The sequence below is a fragment of the Epinephelus lanceolatus genome, chromosome 3 (genome assembly GCF_041903045.1).
Source record: "Epinephelus lanceolatus isolate andai-2023 chromosome 3, ASM4190304v1, whole genome shotgun sequence".
Taxonomy (NCBI): Eukaryota; Metazoa; Chordata; class Actinopteri; order Perciformes; family Serranidae; genus Epinephelus; species Epinephelus lanceolatus.
The window spans coordinates 2,589,066-2,596,992 of record NC_135736.1 but is presented as its reverse complement, the minus strand read 5'-3'; the positions used below and the strand labels follow the sequence as shown (position 1 = coordinate 2,596,992).

General features: G+C 37.9%; 1 long non-coding RNA gene across 1 annotated transcript; it reads left to right on the top strand.

Annotated features, from left to right (window-relative positions):
- Positions 1-288: 288 nt before the first annotated feature.
- Positions 289-4,742, top strand: LOC144459408 (uncharacterized). Its single transcript, XR_013488390.1, has 3 exons — positions 289-520; positions 1,730-1,831; positions 4,076-4,742. It is a non-coding gene; the product is annotated as an uncharacterized LOC144459408 (long non-coding RNA).
- The last annotated feature ends 3,185 nt before the right edge of the window (positions 4,743-7,927 follow it).

Sequence of the window (7,927 nt, the reverse complement as noted above, 5' to 3'; positions counted from 1 at the left end):
TAGAAATAAAAAGTAATATAAAGTATGAAACATTGCAGGGCCACACTGTATTATTTATTTTAAAAAAAAATCTAAATGTAGGGGCAGTAATTGCAAACAATGTAAATCACAATGTCTTGAATTATTTCACAGCATGTCTGAACAAAACACGTATAATCAGGAGACATTCTACTGCTGCACCGTCTCTCTGCACAAACACACGTACACACACACACACCAAAAAAAAAAAAAAAAAAAGGTCTCGCAGCACACGCTGGGGCCTGAACCGGAACAACATCATGACAACAACGCAACATGCCATTGGAGTACGTGCTGTGGAAAGCGCAGTTCCCGTTTGGGTTGGTCGACAGAAACTGTTCGAGAAGAAGAAGAAGACATGCCATTGGCTGTTGGGACACTGAACATCCGTCTTTGTCGTGACGCTGAACAAGATCAACAACTTTCCCGTTTGAGTTGGTCGACAGAAACTTCGAGAGTACAGCAGCTCATGTCGAGGCTGGAGGAAGGACGAAGCTACAAGGCAAGTATCGAACTCAAGCTGAGTAGCATTAGCTTTATTTACCACCATGGCTCTGAGTTTACTCAGTCGGCAAAAGGCACCGAATCCGCGAATCCGCTAGCATGTCGTCAATTGAAATGTTAGCTAACTATGATGACAAAAGCATGGCCGGCGGCGTCGGTGTCTTCACGTGGCGTCTGCCAGTGTAAGCTGCATTTAGTATTCAGCCAGACCAGCCACTATCTTACCACTTAACAGTGAGTCATTACGTTTGCTTTTGTGAACTAACTGACACACGCGGAGAGAAAGATTAACATTTGTTTAGAGCTGCAACAATTAATCGATTAATCGAACAATGATCGATTATTAACCCTCTTGTACCCTTAGGGACATTTTTGTCCTTTGAGAGAAATTTTCACTCGTTTTTTGGCCATAACTTTCACTGTACAACTTGAAATGGCATGATTTTTGGCTAGGAAGCTTAATTTTATGTAACTTGTCAAATTTGGTTTTGAAATTTTTCTAAGGTCAATAATACACTGTGGGCAAAAAATGCATACACTTATACTCTTAGGGACATTTTTGTCCCCTCAAAACAAAACAACAAAACTGATTTTGATGCATTATTCATTTATTTTTTTTGTAGTTTCAGGTTTTCAATTTTACTCCGCATATTTCTAGTTTTTTTAATGGGCTTTTATATAGAAGGGCTATGATATAGTTATGGCTTTGATCAGCACTGTGTGCGTGTGTGTGCGCTCGCTCGCGCGTGTCCACGACCACACACAGGCATGCACACACAGTACCAGAGGGTTAAATTAATCGTCAACTATTTTGATAAATGAATAATCGGTTTAACAACTAATAGATTAATCGTTTAAATAATCGACAGATTAATCGATAATGAAAATAATCGTTACCTGCAGCCTGATGTCAAACCTGCTGCAGCCATGTTCAAGGACCCTATGCTGTGCTTCAGCTTGCCATGCTTATGCTCAATAATTTATTTTTCTCACTTCAGAGTTGTCTGACTAAACTAATAATACTTCAAACCACAATATATTAAAACAAAAAAACAGAAAACTATTACTACCATTACTTTGATTGTTATTGATGTACTGGACTCAGTTGTAACATGATAATTTCATTTAGTTGTTGTTGGAGTTATGGTCTTTTGGCTCAGTTTGTCACAAAAATGTTCCCTTTTTCTCTTGTCCTTGTACACAACAGGAAACTTGACTTTGGCAGCGGAGAATTTCATGCTGTCTGCGGACCAGACCATTGTGAATGGCCACATCAGAATCTTCAGTGATGCTCTTATGCTGATGTTTGGTTTGTACTACTGTATGAACATATCTTACCCAGCAGAGACCAACAAAAAAAATATTTCGCTGGGTCTCCGATGCGGGGCTTCAAACACGTGACGACCCGAGACAGGCAAACTGACCGGGCCGGACTTATTTCATGAACCGCTCCACACATTCATGTCACTTTAGTTGCCATCAGCTCCACTTTCACTCATTTCCTCACTCTTTTCCAACTTTCACTCTTCCTCCCTTAAGCTTTAGCTGCAGCTCAAACTATACAGGCTTACAACAGGAGGCGTTGTATCCTACGTGCAGCCCTCTTTTATATACAGTCTATGGTGCAGCAACAGACGGCAGAGTGACAGGCTGCTGTCGTATTTATTTCTGCCATGTGGTATCGAGGAAATTATAGCCAATAATTGTGATCGCGATCCCGATTGAAGATCGTTTTATCGCCCAGTCTATCTTTTTTTTTTTTTTATTCAACAAAAATCATACTATTTTGAAAATGATTTTGGCGGCCCATCTGCAATACCCGCGGCCCACAGTTTGGGAATCACAGGATCAGTAGATTGATAGATAAACAAAAAAAACAATTAACCCAGTAAAAACAACTGCTCTAAAAACTCTTGCCTTGCTGAGGTGATCTGTTGTACCGCCTGCAGTAGCACCTCAGCATTGGAGTTCCAGGAGCAGCCACGGGCTCTCCTGGTTCTTCGCGGGGCAGAAACCAGAGCTCTCCCAGCACACTTCACAGGTGTTGGTCATAATAGGAAGCTTTGATGTATCTATATCCGTTGGTCACAATGTGGCACATTCACACACCTTTCAATTCATGATCCATCTTTGGGCGATTTTTTTTAATTTGGATAAACTGGGGGAATGCTTGGAGATTTGTGGAGGTGCAGGTGCTTTACTTTCAGCCTACATGCAGAGCAGGAAAGCCTGACCGCCTGCTGCGCACGAGCACTCATGCCAGGAGACAAGTCACTCAGACCGGACAGGAGCCAGCACTGCCACGAGGACGCCCCACTAGGAGGTGGAGTTGGGTCGCGGAGAGCAGCAGCATGGAGCTGCTGAGATGACAGGCCGCCCCCCAGCTGAAGACGGACTTGTGTTGTGGATATTTCTCAGTGGGCTGAAGTTAGTTTACTGTGTGGCTCAGCTGTTAGATAACGTTACTAACCTCTGAGACTGAAGGGACATGACTGAAGATGGTGCTGGCTCCCGCCCGGTTTGGGTGACTTGTCTCCTGCCGTGAGTGCAAATCTCCGGTCAGGCTTTTCTGCTGTGCATGTAGGCTGAAAGTAAAGCACCAGCACTTCCACAAGTCTCCAAGCATTTCCTGAATTTATCCAAATATCACAATAACAAAATGATAAAATCAAAAACTTCATTTTAATGTTCTGTTTTTATTGTAAGAGAAAAACAACCTTGATTTCTCTTTTTCTGATTTGGTTATGAAATGGAATAATGAAAGATCGACCAATACATGAAGTAGGACAATGATGTATTATTGACCTTTTGAATTTTTTATAATAAAATTTCAAGAATTTATGTAAAATTAAGTCATTTGATATCACAAGGGAGAGTTATGACTAAAAAAATGAGTGAAAAATGCCCCCTACTGGATGAAAATGGTCCGAACTGTACCTGAGAGTTCATTTTTGTTTTTCAGATTTTCAGATTGGCTATGTCTCTTATTTATCCTTGATTCATGCTCATGTCAAGTTACAGAAACAGGTGCTTGTTAATGCTTATTTATGAAATAATGACAAAACAAAACTCAAATACCCAAGAAACCTTTGAGTAGCAGATCCTCCTGACCAAAGTTACGTTCTTCTCCCTGAAATAGTATTTGCAATACTAATAATAATAATAATGGCTTGGATTTATATAGCGCTTTTCAAGGCACCCAAAGCGCTTTACAAAAACCATCATTCATTCATACACATTCTCACCGGTGGTGGTAAGCTACGTTTGTAGCCACAGCTGGCCTGGGGCAGACTGACGGAAGCGTGGCTGCCATTTCGTGCCAAACGGCCCCTCCGACCACCACCAAACATTCATACACATTCATACACAATACACGTACACAATACTCACATCTTTTCATTACATCACTGTTCCACAGTGCCCTGTATGTCCAAACACTCTTTCACAAGCAAGCTCTGTCTACACTGTTGTGTAACCTTATTGCAAATGTATGAAAACATTAAATTAAAGTACAGTCCACAGTTACTAAAGTTGTTGTTTTTTCATTTGACAGGTGCCTCTTCAAGATAAATCCAGACAAGGGATCAAAAGTGGAGCAGAACGCCACCAAAAAACAACTTGCAGTCAGTCCAAAGGTTCTCACATTGATCCCCAAAATTGCAGACTACGAGTGGAGGGAATAAGAAGTGCTCACAAGTTATGGATACTTTGTCCAAGTTATAGACTGTTATATCCAGTGAGGTTTCATGTAAGCTATTTGTTATGTAGCTTTGTTATCAATGTTGTGGATGTATAATTATTTGACCAACTTATGGATGCCTTGGATAGTGTATAGATTCATTTCCAGTGAGGTTTGACGAAGTTTGTAATCAGTGTTGTGGATGTATGGTTACTTGACCAGGTCATGGGTGCCTTGGATAGAGTATGGATTCATTTCCAGTGAGGTTTAATGTAGGTTTGTAATCCATGTTGTGGATGTATGGTGACTTGACCAAGTTATGGATGCTTTGAATGTTGCTGTAAGTTGGTAACTCAACTTTTTTTTTTTCTTTCATTTCCAATTCAGTTGAATTTTAATAGCTAGCTTTTGTTTGTTTGTTTTTTTTGTTTCAGAACCAGACAGTCATTTTAATTTAATTGATTTTTGAATTTTGCTGTAATAATGGTTACCCGTTAAGTTAAATAAAAATACTGAGAACGTGAAATTGTAGCTGTTCTTGTTCAGCTTAGTCTCATTCAAATACAACAATTCATTTAAGCCCCTTTTCCCACTGGCCAAAAACCAGTTTAAACCATTTAAAATTAAAATAATTCTGGTGTGTGTGTGTGTGTGTGTATGTGTATATATATATATATATATATATATATATATATATATATATATATATATATATATATATAGGTGAGCATAGTTTTTTAAGTTGAAAGTCCATTAAATATTCAGAAAATCTATGTAAAAGAACACAAAAAACTAAATTTACAATAAACAGTAAATTGTTGCAATTGTAAACCCAATATCTAGTTTTTCAACAGTTTTTTTACATGTTTTGAAAGATGAATCACATTATTTTGTGTGTCGTATACTGTTACATTACATCAAATATAAATTATTATACAACCTCTTTACATAAAATAATGTCATTAAAACCAACTAATAACAGCACATTTCTGTAAATTTAAGCATTATTATTCATATTACAATGTTTATTTACCATCTTTATAGGTAATTTCATTGTTTTAAAACGTAAAATGTTTGTAATTAAACTTTAAAAACAACGTAAAATAACTAAATATACATTTGATGTGATCTAAAGTTAACAGTAAATTGTTGCAATTGTAAACCCAATATCTAGTTTTTCAACAGTTTTTTGACATGTTTTCAAAGATAAATCACATTATTTTGTGTGTCGTATACTGTTATATTACATCAAATATAAATTATTATACAACCTCTTTACATAAAATAATGTCATTAAACCAACTAATAACAGCACATTTCTGTAAATTTAAGCATTATTATTCGTATTACAATGTTTATTTACCATATTTATAGGTAATTTCATTGTTTTAAAATGTGAAAATGTTTCTAATTAAACGTTAAAAACAACCTGAAAGTAAGGCAAAATCTTGTTAAAATTACAACTATAAAATGTATTTTAATTATGGAAAATTATGAGAAAGTCATTTTCTGTCATTTCACTGTATTTTTTTGGCGCCCCAGCTGCCGGAAAATTAATGTTTTTTTAAGATTATTTTTTTACAGTTATATATATATATATATATATATATATATATATATATATATATATATATATATATATATATATATATACAGTACAGGCCAAAAGTTTGGACACACCTTCTCATTCAATGCGTTTTCTTTATTTTCATGACTATTTACATTGTAGATTCTCACTGAAGGCATCAAAACTATGAATGAACACATGTGGGGTTATGTACTTAACAAAAAAAGGTGAAATAACTGAAAACATGTTTTATATTCTAGTTTCTTCAAAATAGCCACCCTTTGCTCTGATTACTGCTTTGCACACTCTTGGCATTCTCTCCATGAGCTTCAAGAGGTAGTCACCTGAAATGGTTTCCACTTCACAGGTGTGCCTTATCAGGGTTAATTAGTGGAATTTCTTGCTTTATCAATGGGGTTGGGACCATCAGTTGTGTTGTGCAGAAGTCAGGTTAATACACAGCCGACAGCCCTATTGGACAACTGTTAAAATTCATATTATGGCAAGAACCAATCAGCTAACTAAAGAAAAACGAGTGGCCATCATTACTTTAAGAAATGAAGGTCAGTCAGTCCGCAAAATTGCAAAAACTTTAAATGTGTCCCCAAGTGGAGTCGCAAAAACCATCAAGCGCTACAACCAAACTGGCACACATGAGGACCGACCCAGGAAAGGAAGACCAAGAGTCACCTCTGCTTCTGAGGATAAGTTCATCCGAGTCACCAGCCTCAGAAATGGCAAGTTAACAGCAGCTCAGATCAGAGACCAGATGAATGCCACACAGAGTTCTAGCAGCAGACCCATCTCTAGAACAACTGTTAAGAGGAGACTGCGCCAATCAGGCCTTCATGGTCAAATAGCTGCTAGGAAACCACTGCTAAGGAGAGGCAACAAGCAGAAGAGATTTGTTTGGGCCAAGAAACACAAGGAATGGACATTAGACCAATGGAAATCTGTGCTTTGGTCTGATGAGTCCAAATTTGAGATCTTTGGTTCCAACTGCCGTGTCTTTGTGAGATGCAGAAAAGGTGAACGGATGGATTCCACATGCCTGGTTCCCACTGTGAAGCATGGAGGAGGAGGTGTGATGGTGTGGGGGTGTTTTGCTGGTGACACTGTTGGGGATTTATTCAAAATTGAAGGCACACTGAACCAGCATGACTACCACAGCATCCTGCAGCGACATGCCATCCCATCCGGTTTGCGTTTAGTTGGACGATCATTTTATTTTTCAACAGGACAATGACCCCAAACACACCTCCAGGCTGTGTAAGGGCTATTTGACCAAGAAGGAGAGTGATGGAGTGCTGCGGCAGATGACCTGGCCTCCACAGTCACCGGACCTGAACCCAATCCAGATGGTTTGGGGTGAGCTGGACCGCAGAGTGAAGGCAAAGGGGCCAACAAGTGCTAAACACCTCTGGGAACTCCTTCAAGACTGTTGGAAAACCATTTCAGGTGACTACCTCTTGAAGCTCATGGAGAGAATGCCAAGAGTGTGCAAAGCAGTAATCAGAGCAAAGGGTGGCTATTTTGAAGAAACTAGAATATAAAACATGTTTTCAGTTATTTCACCTTTTTTTGTTAAGTACCTAACCCCACATGTGTTCATTCATAGTTTTGATGCCTTCAGTGAGAATCTACAATGTAAATAGTCATGAAAATAAAGAAAACGCATTGAATGAGAAGGTGTGTCCAAACTTTTGGCCTGTACTGTATATATATATATATATATATATACACACACACATCACATATCACCTGACCAGTCATGTGATGAAAAGTAAATGTACAAAATTTGTTTAAAAAAGGTCAGTAAAGAAAGGAACTAACCTTATACATTATATACATAGAAGAGTAAATATATATTTTGGTTTCATGTACACATTTTAAGAGTACAAAAATGTATAGAATTTTTTGGGTTATTATAGTACACATTTAAAAAAAGTATATATATTTGTAGACATATGTACAGATAGATGACTAAAAATGACAAACATCGGGACGCACTTTCATACGGTCATATCAAGTCAGAAAAGGTAATTGGAGGTACCTCAAGTACACTGAAAAAGGCGATACTAGACTGTGAAAAAAAGTTTGAAAAAAATGAAAAAACAGCGTCATCGGAGACACAACTAAGCAAACAGAAATCTCACAGA